Consider the following 16,617-nt stretch of genomic DNA (forward strand, 5'->3'; position numbering starts at 1 on the left):
GAATTGTCTAGAAAGTTACATCTAACTAAGCGCCAGCTTCAGTCATTTAACCAGGCTGTTAAGTTTTGATTGGAAGAAACTTGTAAATGATAACACAACAGAAACTTTAAAAGGACTCTTGACTTTTATTTGCTCTGTTCCCAATTACATTGTGAATATCAGGAGATCCAAACTACCCAAGACAGACCAAGGAGGCTTGTCTTTACTTATTAAAAGCGTTAGCGAAAAGAGAGCGGTACAATGAAAATCAAATCTTTTATAATCTACTTGGGAGTTTGCACCTACCGACATCTATGCATAATTTTTACAACTAATTATCTTGGTTACATACAATTCAATTTTATCTACTTGGAGAGATGTGAGTCCTTGCTAAAAACTGCATTATTCAATTTTAAACACAGGCTTTATTTATAACATATTCACGCTGCTAATAAAAATGTGAGAAAGTGTTCTATCGTATCATATATATACATTTTTTTTAAATTTTAAATACATACATATGACAGATTAACAAAAGAAAAACATATGATTCTAAAAACTAGTTACAATAAAAATGTTTTCTTTTTAACGTAACTACCCAATTCAATAGAGAAAACTTTTCTCGTGATTGAGTTGGGGAGTAGTGCCATTACAGTATACATAAGGTAAAGAAAAGAAAGAAATTTTAATTTATAAAGTAAGAAATATCAATGGTTTCGTTGCTTGTGTGTGGTACGTAGCGCCGTCTTGTTGAAAGTAAACGTTGTCCAGATCAATACCATCAATTCCGGCCATAAAAATTCATTATCGAGAGATCGATAGCGCAATCCATTCACCGTAACTGTTGCTCCAGCCTCATTTTCGAAAAAGTAAGGTCCAATGACTCCGCCGGACCATAAACCGTACCAAAAAGTCACACGTTGAGGATAGAGAGGCTTTTCAACAATAACTCTTGGGTTTTCCGAGCCCCAGATGCGACAATTTTGCTTGTTGACGAAGCCACCGAGGTGGAAATGGGCCTCATCACTCAAGATGATTTTGATAACAAAAGTATAGATAATGAAATAGTCTAATTTAGCAGTTACTAAATTAGATACACAGTAAATGTAAATAAATTTAAGAAGATTAATGTGATAAAATAAAAATAATATTATTATATTTCGATTAATAAGTAGGTGGTATGTGGTAATTACATGGAGTTATTATATTCAGTTGGAATAAATCAGAGCTAATAAATTTGCAAGCGAAGGTACATAATAAATTGCGACAATAAGCTATTGGTACTTCGAATGCTGAAAAAAATTTATCATTCATATTTTCACCACATGTCACCACTGTTTTATCCTTTGTCACAGTTTGAAAACCCATCTGGCAATATTTTATTCGAGTTTCGTTGAATAATATACGTACGTACCTACATTGGCGCGCTTTTACAATCACAACGAAATGGCATGGCACCGTTCGTCTCATTTTTAACTATTATTATTTAGTGTGTATGAAATAGCGAAGACGCTTTTTGACACACTTGCTAATAACAGCTGTTGAACACGAGAAACAATGCCAATGACAGTGACAGAGTGTGGATTTTTTTATAATTTGTTGTTAATTGAAAAAAAATGTTACCGGACAGCAAAGTGCCCATAACATTTTTTACTCCAAATATGCTAAGGAAAAGCTGGTTAAAGTTTGTCGGGTACGTGCCGATACACCCAGTATAACTACCCACTAGCGCGATATCAACGAACTGTCAATACTTTTACATCAAGGGAAAAATAATTCATTTTAAATATAACTTATGCGTAACTATACTGTGTTTGTAAAAGAGTAGGTATTTATTTTACTTATATGTATTATATTTACGTACTGATATGCTATTGCTGAATAATGTTTAATGTTAAATACTTTCTACCTAACCCTACATAACGATGCTATGTTTACAATGCGCACACGAAACAAACGAGGAAAACTTACAGAAAATACAAAATATAAGAATGCGACCGAGATGTGGATTACAATTAATGTTATTCATAGATCCGGTTATGACTTCTCCATTTGAAAGTATATTTTCAATACAAAGCACAAAAAAGTTATTAAGTACTCGATAGTTTTGACAGTCATATAAGTAAGATAAATAATGCTAAAAACTGAAACACCAAAGGTTATTTGGAAGAAAACGTGCCCATACAGTGATCAGAATTTCGGTAAGTCAGAAAACAAGGTAAGTAATAAGTTAAATACATATAAATATACTCACAAACACGACGAAACGCTGTTTCAATGACGATTAACATAACCTTATTCAGGAAATAGTTGCGGAGATGTCCCGGTTAAATTTAATTCGAGATCTTTAGTAATTTTTTTAGGATTATAGCACGAATTTAAAACATTCAAATAGCAAGTAAGACACCTAATTAGTAAGCGGCCGTCGCATAGAATTTTACTACAGACAATGGACAAATTCAGATAGGTAGACATGGTCGATATTCAGTTCCCGGTTCCTCGTAACCGGTTACTTAAATGTCACTGGAACAGTCGATATATTATTTACGAGGAATCGACAGTTTTTTGGATTTAAAAAAATATATAAATAAAATAAAAGTTTCTTAGGATTTTTTTACTGAATTAAGGTACTTATCAACAAACCCCAAGCGGACACCCTTTTTCCCAACGGAGATCCTTTATATCAGCCGGATTCAACATCCCTCATTATCTGCTGGATCCATGGGCGCCCGCAAGGGGGGGCAAGGGTGGGCACTTGCTCCCCCCTGGACAGATTGAAAATAGTCAAATAATGTTACTTTTGTTAATTATTAATTAAAACATTTTTGCTACAGTATGCCCTTCATTACTACAGTGTTCTGTCACCATACAAATACGCTACAGTAAATTAAAACTACATTAAAACATTAATAAAATTATTTTGCCCCCCTAGAAAATTTTCTGCGGACGTCCATGGCTGGATCCGCCATGTCCCTCTACTGCAAATTATTACTAAGAAATAGATCTTAGGCAAATTAAAAAAGACTGTATCAATAATGAAAATGTAACATCATTTTCGAAGGCAAAAGACCAAATATTTTTGTATCAATAACCATCACAACCCAACAATTTTCTAAATATATTGGAATTAAATGGTTTACCCAATTGCCAGTAATACCAGATTTAAAACACATTATGAAGAAATTAAAAGTTTGATAAAGAACTTTTCAACAATATGGAATCCTCTATATAATATTTACATAAATCGCATTGAAGCCATCCAAAGAAAATTTGTCCATCATTTAAATTTCAAATTAAATTCAAACCTTGACGTAAACAGCTCGATGGACTTTTATGGACTTAAGCCATTAAAAACTAGAAGAGACTCTGCAGATATAATATATCTCCATAAAATTATCAATGGCTTTGTTGATTGTTCTCCCCTTCTGTCTGAAATTAATTTTAGAGTCCCGAGCGTTAGAACTAGAGAAAAATCACTTTTTCATCTCTATAAATGTTCTACTAATATCAGACAAAATGCGTTTATATTCAGAGCCTGTAGTATATTTAATAAGAATTTTAATGATATGGACATATTCAAAAGTAATTTAGAAACCTTTAAAAGATATGTAATAACTAACATTAAATAATTTTAAATATTCTGCTGGAAGTTATCATGTTATTGCTTTGAATCCTTTCCAGTTACTTACCTTCCAATTTATACTCATGTGTTCAATTTAGTTGTAGGTATACATTTATTATATTGTTATTATTGCTATTGTGTAGTTCTTTTATTGATTGCTGCTGTGTTGAAATTTTACAATACATTATGTTTTGAATTTTAGCTGGTTATTAGTATATCAGTTAACTTTAAATTTTTGAAATTTAGCTGGTTATTAGTATATCAGTTAACTTTAAATTTTTGAAATTTAGCTGGTTATTAGTATCTCAGTTAACTTTAAATTTTTATTTATTTGTGTTCCTAGATCTTTTATTATTTATTATTTACAATATTGTATTTTTTGTAAATCTCTCAGGCCACGGGTACAGAACCCTTAGTTTTTTTTAATATTCTTTATTATTATTATAATTTTAAGTGAAAATCTGTTATTGGATTTTTTCTTTATTATTTAGTTTATTCTTATATATGTAAATAATCTGTTGATTTTCCCAAATAATTAAATAAATAAACAATATTTTTCAATGTTATTCATGGTATAATTTAATATTTATTTAAAAAATAATATTATATAAACGAAGTGCCTTCTTTTTTTTCTCATTCATAATAATTTCTACATAATTTGTTATTTCTTTTTTTGCTCTCTTGCTCTGTTGTAAGTTAATTAATTTCTGAAAACTTTATATGAGGCTTTTTGGTGCGGCCCGCGAACACTTTCAGTTCTACCTACTGACAGCAAAAAACAAGTAAAAAAAACTTTTAGAAAGCGAGAACGATTTTCTTTCGCGGTATTTCAGATCCTTTTTTAAAGAGATTATTTTAAAAAAACACAGAGAAATATATAACTGTGCTGACACGTACTTACGTATGCATCTACGTTACTAGAAAGCAATTGAAATACAAATAACTACGAAATCAAAAATCCTTTTTTTATGATTTATTATTTTACTAATGCGAAATTAAATGTGTAATAATAAAGTATGCTAATTAAACTGGGGATTAGTTTTAATTAAATTTGGGAACTCGCACCCTATAACCCAGAATGTAACCATAAAATTCCAGTTGTCGATTGATCTGCAAGCGCAATTCGAAGGAAACCATTCTCGTGTTTGAAGTGAAGTTATAAAACCCACGCTATCTAAAATCGGCCCTCGGTTGATACCACAAATATTAAGGCCCCCGACAGCAAAAACGTTCCCCACCTCTGCCCTAATGTAACGGGAGGCATGCGCTCAGGGGGGTGTATGTTATTGGCTTTTACTCGTAAGAAGGCCCTACCAAATTTATAGAAAGGCATACTCATTGCGCCGGCTTTTTTTGGTGACCCTGCATTTACCTGAACTATCTCTCACTCTCGTCTTTGGACACCATAGCTTCACATACAATAACGATTCCCGCACAACGACTGGCAAATGAATTAAAAAAGCCAATGACCCTGATGTGCTGATGTGTCTCTTTGCAGTGTCATAAAAAAAGGTTGGATGTTGGATGTAGTAGGTATATTGAAATCTCATTACTCCCGTTCATGGTGTCCCCGACGTCATTCTGATGAATTAGCTGAGTCATCGTAAGCAATTCATGTGTGGGAAGAAAGAAAAGAATTGTCATTATCGAAAATAGAAAAGCGTGAACACTATTGAAGTTGAACATCCAACTTTTTATTCCACCACATTAGTCAACCGTTTTTATTATTATTATCATTTTTATCGAGTGGTTTATTTATTAGTTGACCTACAGCTATCGACCACTGTTAACCTAAGACACATTACTAGAAATGCATGTAGTTTGGTTTTTTAACTGACTGCATCCGTGGTTCCTACCGATGCGACGTTTCATTTATCCAGTTCCTACTTATCCCTAACCATCACCTTGCTGGAAATGGGTTTGAAATTTGGAACAATAGCAAGAAAATTTCTTATTCGAGTGCGTTTGTTTGGTAAAAAAACAGAAGAAAGATTGAAGTGCTGGAAACAAGTTGTTTGTGTTTTTCGTATCCATAATCTTTTAGAAGAAGGACTACATTAGTGCTTAGTATCGTTGTGGTGCTAGTTACCTCGAGGTATTGCGATCGAACTCTTATAAATTGTATTGTAACTGTCTCTTGCTTGAACCCACTATATTGTGTTGTGTGCTACTTCTTGTTAAGTCTTAGTTAATTGGTCATACTGTTTTCTTTATTTCCATACCCTATTTCATTCCTTACAAATTCTATCACCCAATTCCAATAACAACATTTCATTTCGTGTCCTATGAATTAATTTATACTCCACAATTGATGTTCATGTGTAGCTGTAATTCGGAAGCAGTTTCGGGTGCACCTGTGTAATAGACGGTATATCTAAACAAGACTTTAAATTTTGAACTGCAGGTTCACGAACGTTTCTTCTATTTCTGGGGACAGATGAAGATAGTTGGCTATGGGCTAACCTCCCTCTATAAAAGAGTTTTAGAGTAAGAATTTTTCCTCATAAAACTCATGAATGTAACGTAAAATCAGTCAAGTAAATACAACCATCAGATGGTGATAGTAATAAGGCCAAACGAGCCGCAGTACTAGTCAGCTAGAAACATGAAAGGGTATTTCTTTAAGCTAGTTAAGAGGATTACGAAAGAATCCATAAAATTAAATATGATAAAACAGAAGCGTAAGTAGTATATGGCCGCGGTTGGCTGTTGGTGAGCTGGTGAGCTCATGAAGAGGTTTATGATGATTACTGGTGATGATCTGGCTTGTAAGTCACACAGACCATCAGGGAATAATTAATTCCCTATGAAAAAATGGGTTTATTACAAAATTCACTCTGCAGGAAAAGTAACAAATCATAATCCAGCCACCAAATACATAAAAACAGAAGACTCACCGAATCTATCATTCGCATTGAGTTTTGCAGCGATTCCTTTATCTCCAAATTCGGCAGCTGACGGCAATCGGCACAATAACACTTGCATTCGCACCATGAAATTTTAATCTGTCACGACCAGCTCTCAAGAGAGTAGAATTTAGAATAATATTGAATTACCACATTGTAATTCCAAAAGTACTGCCACATTATTGTGACAAAAATATTTGAATCCTTTAGTCTTAAATCGACCAAACAGGAATCGTGGTGCCCTTTTTTGTCAAACAATATGATTCGGATGAATCCAGCTGATTAATGCAAAGATGACTGTAATTCATTATCACTTTACCTGCAGAGCAAAATCTATGTGAGAATTCCCAGAGAGAGTCTATCTTATCCACTATTTTTAATTTTAAGTTTAAAATTTTAAGTTAACCAAATTTTAGTTTTCTGCTTCTCCGGGTACAAAATGCAATTATAGTAAAGTTTTTAGGTGACAAAAATTAGTGCGCAATTACACCGTTTTATTTGTATAAAGAACAATAACTTTAAATTCAATAAGTGTAAATAATTCACCACTTCATGGCAAATAAGAATCTAGAAAAAAAGTCCAAGTGGATCGCAGTATTAGTTAGTTAGACAATTGAAAGGATATTGTCAGAAGTCCTAGCTAGTAAGAACATTTTGAAAGAATCCATAAACTCAACAACAACAAAAATCCTTCTGGAATTAGACTGTGGCGTGGAGTTCAAATCTTTCATACAAAATCTGTCAGTCTGTCAGTTACAGCCTAATAATCACCGAGTGGTTTTACAGCGCGTGACAAGTCAATAGTTTTAATAAAATATATAGAAAAATATCTGATGTTGAAGAAGCACACCTTAATTCATAAATTTATTTTATTTATTTATTAATTTGCTGGGTTTTTACAGACGATCTCACTTACGCAAGAACAATCCAGTTATAAAAACTCAGTTAACATACAAATACACATACAAAGACACATTAATTTTCAAATACCTAAATAATGATTCAAATATAAAACAAATAAAAATACAAATTCAAAATTAAAAATATATATGAAATACAAATATTACAGAAAAGTAAGAGACGCAAGTAATACATAATATAATCAGTGCAACATATTATTTAACAAGAGCAAATTTTTTTTCTTTTTTTTCCTTTTTTTTCTTTTTTTTCTGATTCCATTTAAATTATCGACAAAATATTTTTAATACATTTGACAGTAGTATTATTTGCTTTAGGAGATAAAATAATATAAATTATTTACGAATTCCTCAGAGCTATCAAAAATGAATTAGTAATAATAAAACACCACTTTGTTATGCGTCCGTAATATAAGTAGAAATTTGGTAATACAAGATTGTTTTATTAAAGCGAGTATTTATTATGGTTACGAAGGTGTTTCATTAGGTTTGATTTCTGTATACACAAGAAGCTACAGTAAGTGCAAGAGAATGGTTTTTCCTGAGTATGAATAAGTTTGTGTCTCGATAGAGATGACTTATCTGAACTTGAATAGTTACAGTCAGAACATGAGAATGGTTTTTCTTTAGTATGAATTCGCATGTGTCTAATTAAGGAAGACTTACTTGAACATGAAAAAATACAGTAAGTACAGGAGAATGGTTTTTCTTTAGTATGAGTTCGGATGTGTTTAATTAAGTATGACTTATATGAACATGAATACCTACAGTAAGAGCATGAAAATGGTTTTGTTTTGGTGTGAGTGAGCATGTGAGCAGTTAAGCCGCGCTTAGAAAGAAGTTTTCGGCCACATTTAGAACAAGGGAAAAAAGTTATTTTCTTAAATTTCTTTCCTTTGCATTTTCGTTCAACAGGTGTGATGTTCTTTGCTCTGATTGTTGCACCTGGAACAGAAAATATTATTAAAAATCTTGTTGTTACGTATAAGCGTATATGCATAGCCTCTGAATGTATTAATGTACAAGAATAAAGAAAAGTAACACATAATTTTACAAAAATGATGCATTATTATCTTTTTGACAATCAAGTTAATCAATTACCAATATAAATCATTATGTGTATTTTAATATTATTATCAATTATCGTAATCTCGCGTGGAGATGAGGAGGTGAGTAAAGCGGCTACCAGAGAGTGGACATTATTACCAAGTATATAAGTGATTATATACCGTCATATATACAGTAACAACACGACAAAATACAATATTCTACAGCAGCACACATAAGCGTAACTACATTGCCCACTCTCCGATACAACGACTTCACACCATGGGAAATCATTACTTGGGTGATGTTGACATATTCAATACCAACTTGGCAAGTTTTGTGGATCATTTAAAACATTTATTTCAACAATACTCCTAAACACATCATGTAAACCTACAAATAGCTGTAATTTTCTGTTTTTGTTTCTTGTGTTTGTATGACTTATTGCATAGCTTTTATCAAATGTAATTTTATTCTTATTTTGTATGTTTCAAAGTATCTGTCAAATTAAAATTATACTACCAACCATGTTAAAGCCCTCTGGGCGTTAAATAAATAAATAAAATAAAAATATATAAGTGTTGGGGAACCTTTTCACCGTCGGGGGCCATTTGTACGTTTGCATTATCACCCGTGGACCACACTAAGATTTTCAGGCAGGGGAGAGGGGGTTTGGTTTTCGCAATATATTAATATGACCTCATTTTAACCAATACACATTTTTAACACCACATCACATTCCAATAAAAATATGAATGGTGACCAGGCGTCATCTTCATAAACTCTGCAACTAGAAATTAAGACCAGTTTTAACTTAATAGTGATTCTGCATAAGAGTCCACAAATAATAATTTCACATGGAGCAAGCCAATATTTTTCCTCCAAATTTGGCAGCACATGGTGTGCAACTCAAATTGTATTATTTCCACAGCTGGATATTTATCGTTACACTCTTAACACAAAACAAATTACTATTTAATTTAAGGGAGGAATTGAACGAAATGTGGACTCGCTTTAATTAAAACTACGCTCAGAACATGAAAATGGTTTTCCTACGATTTTGGCAGCAGACAGTCTAGAATACAACTAGAATTTTTAAACTGCACTTCAAACACGACAGCTGGTTCCTTCGATATTAGTCGGTAGACAAATTCACAACTCGATGGTTACATTCTGATTAACTTAGGAGTGGATCTGAGGGCGAGTTCACGGCTTTAATAAGTATTAGACCAGTAATATATACTAAGGGTTTTCGCGTCCCAAAACTTCGTTACATTCACGGTTCGATTAGCCTTTTTGACTATGCTTTATTTTAGCCTGTACCATTTGTTACGTGTGTTCATTAACAAAAAAAAGATGATGTGAATTTCAAATTTAAATCTTCCTGTTTTACGTTTTTTTTTTGTTAATGAACACACGTAATATTGTACTCTTCAGTACCCAAGTAATCTTCTTTGATCTCTTGTTCTGTTTCGATAAATATTTTCTTAGACCGGGAAAGATAGTTCTACCGGTTCGGTGGATTGATTCTTAACGCCGAGAAGGACAGTTCTACCTTTTGCGCAGGCCTCATTTGAATGGCAGAAAAGAAGGAATTATTAAAATTAATCCTGAAAGTACCCATAATAACTCCATCAAAAGAAATTAAAAAAAAAATAACATGTTCAGCATTATAAAACTGTACTAAAAAAATGCACTACTCAATTTTAAAGAAAAATATGAGTACCTTGCTGAACAACACACCTACACTACAAGGACGAAATCCTCAAATCTACTAAACATTGCAAAATTAAATACATCTTTCGGCCAGAAAACCACTATTTCCATGCTATAAAATTGTATAATGCCCTTCCTATTGAATTTAAAAACACCATGGATATAGAAAAGTTTAAAAAAGACATTAAATTATGGCTAACTAAACATGAAGATGAGGAAATCATTAACTTTATGAAGTAACCCCAAAGCAACCTACAGACAACAAACATAAATACTTTTTGCTTAATTTATTTTATATTTTGTGGGAACCAACAAATTAGAAGATGAGGAAATCATGATCAACACACATACAACAACCTACAGTCCGCCTCGGAACAGGAATACCTAGTGAGGAGGACTGAGAACAAACTATATCACTTTATATTACTTAATATTGTATCTTTTTTACTTTACTTTATATTGCCGTTAAATAAAAAAAAATTCAATGTTTTTATGTGAATATTATATACCTACCAATCTCTTTGTAAAGGTCCCAACTATATGTACATAATTATCGAATCGTAATGCAAGTCTTCTTTTTATATTTATCTTCGTGCCGTTCGTTTACGTCGGTATTTCAACCAAAGCATAGTATATTAATAATAATAATTCAATTCCTGGAATGAGGGTTTTTATGATCGTGAAACCCGATTCGAAACGACATATCTCCGTTCCGCCCCACTCAACTTCATGTGCAAGCGAACAAGAGATGTCGGGCGTATTTAAAAAAAAGCAGGACCGCAATAAACATATTACAAGGTTAATTGAGTTGCATTTCAAATAATATTCGTTTTTCGTTTGGTTCTTTTGTAGCTTGTGTATGCTTAGTTGAGTTGTGCCGAGCGCCAGCGCAAAAAGTACGCGGCATAAATGTGTTAAAAGCCTGTACCGTTTTATTTGAAGAATATGGGACGTGCGTGTACATTAATGATAATTGATAATAATATTTCTACACTTAAAATCATGGTTTTACCCTCCGTTTGGTGAATACTTTCAGAGTGCTTCGAGCATTCCGATTTAACGTCTGGGACTATGAAGTCAATTTCTGTATACGAAATTGCACTTTCTTCTTTAGTCCCTGGTTCTGATTTGATGGTGACTCCCTCTATGTTAGAATGCTCCGTTGAACTCATTTCACCTGTTAACAGAAAAACTTCATTAAAATACATTATACACAAAATGGGATGGATGCTTGTAGCTGTTTGACACTTGTGTGACGCTGGTGGGTAAGGTGTAGACCGCTAAGCAATTCAAGTTATCTTAGCAATAGAGTGCTTAGCGTAAAGATTAATTCTGTACAATCTTATATGTTTGGGCCACAAGTGGGGTTCCTCAAGGATCCCACATCGGCCCAATATTTTTTTTATATTATTCATCAATGACATTGTTGACTAATTAAATGATGTAGGAGTTCTGCTATTTGCTGACGATTTATATAGAAGAGAATACGAAATGTATACGATCGCCAAATTTTACAGACTAACTTAGAACGACTTCATCAATAGTGTGAACATTCAGAAATGGCAAGAAATACGATTTCCCAAAACTCATTATAATATCTTCCATAAACATACATTAAATAATACTAAATTATATTCAGTTTTAAAATGCCAGTAAAATCCCGGCTGGGCGTAAAACCAAATAAAATTTATGACGCATTGGAAATTCGATCGGTTCAACATAACAAATCTAAAATATTTTCAACCTTGTGGACACGATCTATAACAAATCAATACATTATGATTTTCGCCAAGTCCTCTGATGATAAAGAAAAATTCTCAAAAGAAATGCGCTACTGGAAAAAGGTGTTCTTAATGAAATTATTATAAAATTAACAGTTTCAGGAAAAGCACTAATCGCTCAGCAATTTTTCCTACCAGCCGTCTGATGAATTCTCATGGAATGCTCCAAACATTCCTTCTTCATGTCCGGCAGGTCTACAGCTTCATCTGCTTCCGGCATTTTACCTCCGTCTTCTTCCCCAATCCCTGGTTCCATCTTAATGGTGACACTCTTCGGGTTAGTAAGGTCCATGGCACCGCTGAGAGCGGTCAACTAACAACGGAATACTCTGGAAAGATACTTTAGATGAGTGACAGAATTTTGTCATAGATTCGGGGGTTATTTGCTACTAATAAAGTAGGAGAGTATTCTTTAAGAATTGTATTATATATGTATATAGCATCTGCTCGGAAGAAAGACAAAGCAAGGTTATTTAAAACGTAAGCTCAACAAGAATATTTAATAAGAATTTTAATGAAATGGACATATTCACATGTAATTTTAGAACCTTTAAAAAATATGTAATAACTAACATTAAATATTCTACTGGAAGTTATCATGTTATTGCTTTGAATCCTTTCCAGTTACTCACCTTCCAATTTATACTCATGTGTTCAATTTAGTTGTAGGTATACATTTATTATATTGTTATTATTGCTATTGTGTAGTGCTTTTATTGATTGCTGCTGTGTTGAAATTTTACAATACATTATGTTTTGAATTTTAGCTGGTTATTAGTATATCAGTTAACTTTAAATTTTTGAAATTTAGCTGGTTATTAGTATATCAGTTAACATTATTTTTTTTTATTTGTGTTCTTACATCTTCTATTATTTTGTATTTATTATTTACAATATTGTATTTTTTGTAAATCTCTCAGGACACGGGTACAGGGCCCTTAGTTTTTTTTTAATATTCTTTATTATTATCATAATTTTAAGTGAAAATCTGTTATTGGATTTTATCTTTATTATCTTATAATATATATGTAAATAATCTGTTGATTTTCCCCAATAAATAAAATAAAGAAGGAGAAAGTTCAATTCGACCATGCACCCTATAAGCATATCAAGAAAGAAGGTGATTATTTTTATTAAATACGCAATATTTCACACAAACTATATACTTATAAATTACTTTCAATGGCTTTTTTTTAATTTAGCTCCATACACGAGGCCCTGGGGAAAATTATTTCCCTCAGGGCCTGTGACGTCTTTAGGGATGCTGTGTGGAGGGTTTTATTAAGGAAAGGAAGGAGAGGAAGATCTGGAAAGGTAAAAGATATCAGGGGTGGATAGGAATCTGAGGTTCAGTGTGTCCAGGAGTGATGGACGTTTGAATGCATCCCTCCCACTGCAGTGCAAGACGACGGGTCGAGAAAGAGTTCGGCTAGAGAGATCAAAATGTCTTCCTCAACCAGTCTCTCTCGATCTGACCCGCAACGCAGTAGGTAGGCAAAAGCATCCGCAGCGAAGACGTAGACAAACCTCACCCTATGAAACTTAGAGGACCACTTGAGGTAACCTAAGGCAGGGGTGTTAGTTATCCAATTAATGATACCCGGGGCAGCAGCACACGTGCCGCCTCCCAAATTGAGCATAACTCTACATATCGTGCTACATGTTAATAATATTCAAACCAAACAAATAAGGAAAACTTACGAAAAGATAAAATATAAGAATGTGACCAGGACGTATATTGGAATTAATGTTATTAATGGATCCCGTTATGACTTCCCCATTTGATAGTAAATTTTCGATACTACAGGGTTTTCCAATAAGAGCTATCGAGAGATGATTAATGATTTTTTTATGGCCGGAATTGGATGGTATTGATTTGGACAAAGTTTACTTTCAATAAGACGGCGCTACGTGCCACACAAGCAACGAAACCATTGATCTTTTACGGGAAAAGTTTCCGGACCGTGTTATCTGTCGAAGAGGTGATCACAATTGGCCACCGATTCTACGCCAACAGCCCAGCGTCGATTCAAGACCTCAAAGATGGAATTCGTGAGGCTATCGAGGACATAAGGCAGACACTTTGCGATTTGGTTATTGAAAATTTCATGAAAAGGATATGGTCCTGTAGGCGTGGTCGTGGTGGTCATTTGACTGATGTTATTTTTCACTATTAACGGCATACCTTCTTCTTTATAATAAAATAAACATTCGATCATTTATATTAAAAAAATGGCATTTTTCTTTGAATATCAAAATAACACATCTTATTGGAAAACCCTGTACTTACAGAAGGTATTAAGAAGTACCTACTTGATTATTTTGACATTTCTAGAAATATAAGACGAACATAACCCAAAAACTCAAACGAGGTAATAAGTAAAATAACAAATCTATTCACTTACAAGGCGAGGGCAAAGTTTCAATGTCAATATCAACGTCTGACAAGCAACAGACCTAATATCGGAAGTAATTGAGTTGTTCTAAGAAAAGGTCAATTCAACGTCTTTAAATATAATTGTGATGATTTTTTCACTAATTCAAAACAGGCAAATAACAAGTAGGCACCCAATTAATCCGATATTAATATAGAAAACGGAGCAGCTAGCTGCATCCCCCTTAAGACCTGTCAAGCGGACGTTACCATAGATAAAAGACCACTGAAGATTGGTAGACGTGATTGTTATTCCGGTCCTGGTTACACGGAACTAGTGATGGGCACAAACAATGAATCATCGATGATTTACTCGATCTTTTTGACCATCTAAATCAGAGGTTCCCAAACTTTTTTGCCCCGTAGACCACTTGCCATTTTTTTTTCTGTAGACGTATTAGGACTGAAACTAAATTGTAGTCACTCATTAATCATAGTCAGCCATGAGTAAGGAATGCCCAATTTATAAAAGAAAACTAGAAACAAAAATGAGCAGAATTTATTTTTTATTAACAAAAGTTACGAGAAACATGAAATTATATACTTGAACATACAAAGCATCATAGCACATTACGAAGAGGTCAGAATACTTTTAGAAGAGAAGAAACCTTTTATGCTTATGATGAGTGAAATTATATTTGATAATTATAATACCATCCGTTGTGACTCGCATAGCAGACATACAGGAGGAGTGATGATTCTCTTAAGTAATAAAGTTCCATAGTGATATCAAATCACCAACATGAAAAACATTATTGTATTTTAGCCATCAGCATTAAATCAGGAATCAAGAAAGGTGTATATACTGTTATTTATAGATCACCAAACACGAGTAAATGCGACTTTTTAACATAATTATTTTCAAAGATGGTGCATGGAAAATTTTCAAGATGAAAATATTAACATTAAAGTTGGAGATTCAAATATAAATGTTAAAGCAAATGCAGACATATACACAAAAAACTGCAATATATTATTCAAACTGCAGGTATGAAACAATTAGTTAAAGATTTCACACGAATTACTAATACCTCTAAAACATTGATTGATCTTGTAATCTCAAATTAATTTTACCTACGTGTTAATGTATTAGATAAATCTAAAATTACCTACCATAATATGATTAAAATTCTAATAAATGACAGAGAAAACTACAATTCCAGTAAAGAAACACAAGTAATAACATTAAAAATTACAAAAGATACAATAAAGAACTCTTCATTCAGACCTTAGAGACTATTGATTGGAATGAAATAAATCAAATGGTATATAACAAAAAAGCTGACCACATGATATTAGTTATACATTAAAAATCCATTGATGAAGTAGTTCCAGAACAGAAGATACGTAAAGGAAACAATAATAAATGGTTCACAAAAGAACTACGCACAATGCAGCACGATAGAGATACATTTTACAAGAGAGCACGCCTTACTAATAGTACTATGGATTGGAATAACTACAAAAACTTGAGAAATAAATACTCTAAAGACATAAAAAGAACGCATAATGAGTACATAAAAAATAAAATAAACTCGGAAGAAGGGGATCCCAAAAAAATTTGGAAAAGCATAAAAGAATTAGTACATAGCGATAACAAAGACGACATAAAAATAGTAAACTTCCCAAAAGATATAAACGAAGAAAACGTGGCTAATAGCTTTAATAAATATTTTATAGAAAGCATCACTCAAATTAACAAATTAATACCTAACATTGTTGTCAACACCACAAATGATAATAACAACTCAAACAAAGAATTATTGATCTTCAGAAAAATAAGTGCAGATGGATTAACTATTAGTTTAATAAGAGATGCTTTTCCAGTAATTGGATCTACTCTATTAAATATTATTAGTCAGACAATTGAAGAAGGAAAATCTCCACAGTCATGGAACCTATCTATCATTATACCGGTCCCAAAGGTTAAAAATACCAGAAAATTTTCTCACCGAAATATGAACAGATACTTGAAATGATAATAAAAGAACAAATATTACAATACTTAGATGAACACAATATTTTATACCAGAACAATCGGGATTCAGATTTAATAATTCTTGTGAAACAGCGTTAAATATAATCGTTGAAGAATGGAAAGAAGGAATGAATAGTAATAAATTTATCTTAGCAATACTCTTAGATTTTTAAAGGGCAATCGAAACTATAGATCGAGAAATATTGATAAGAAAGCTTAAAGAAATTGGTTTCTCAA

The 16,617-nt window shown here is 32.7% G+C and overlaps 1 long non-coding RNA gene across 1 annotated transcript; it reads right to left on the reverse strand.

The window, feature by feature from the left end:
- Positions 1–7,680: 7,680 nt before the first annotated feature.
- LOC149414147 (uncharacterized) lies at positions 7,681–14,601 on the reverse strand. The gene is made up of 4 exons (XR_016304050.1): positions 14,374–14,601; positions 12,104–12,297; positions 11,200–11,364; positions 7,681–8,369 (listed from the first exon to the last, which is right to left on the reverse strand). It is a non-coding gene; the product is annotated as an uncharacterized LOC149414147 (long non-coding RNA).
- Between the last annotated feature and the right edge of the window lie 2,016 nt (positions 14,602–16,617).

Source organism: Hesperophylax consimilis, chromosome 20, assembly GCF_061612785.1.
Source record: "Hesperophylax consimilis isolate HC1 chromosome 20, BYU_Hcon_1.0, whole genome shotgun sequence".
NCBI classification, from domain to species: Eukaryota; Metazoa; Arthropoda; class Insecta; order Trichoptera; family Limnephilidae; genus Hesperophylax; species Hesperophylax consimilis.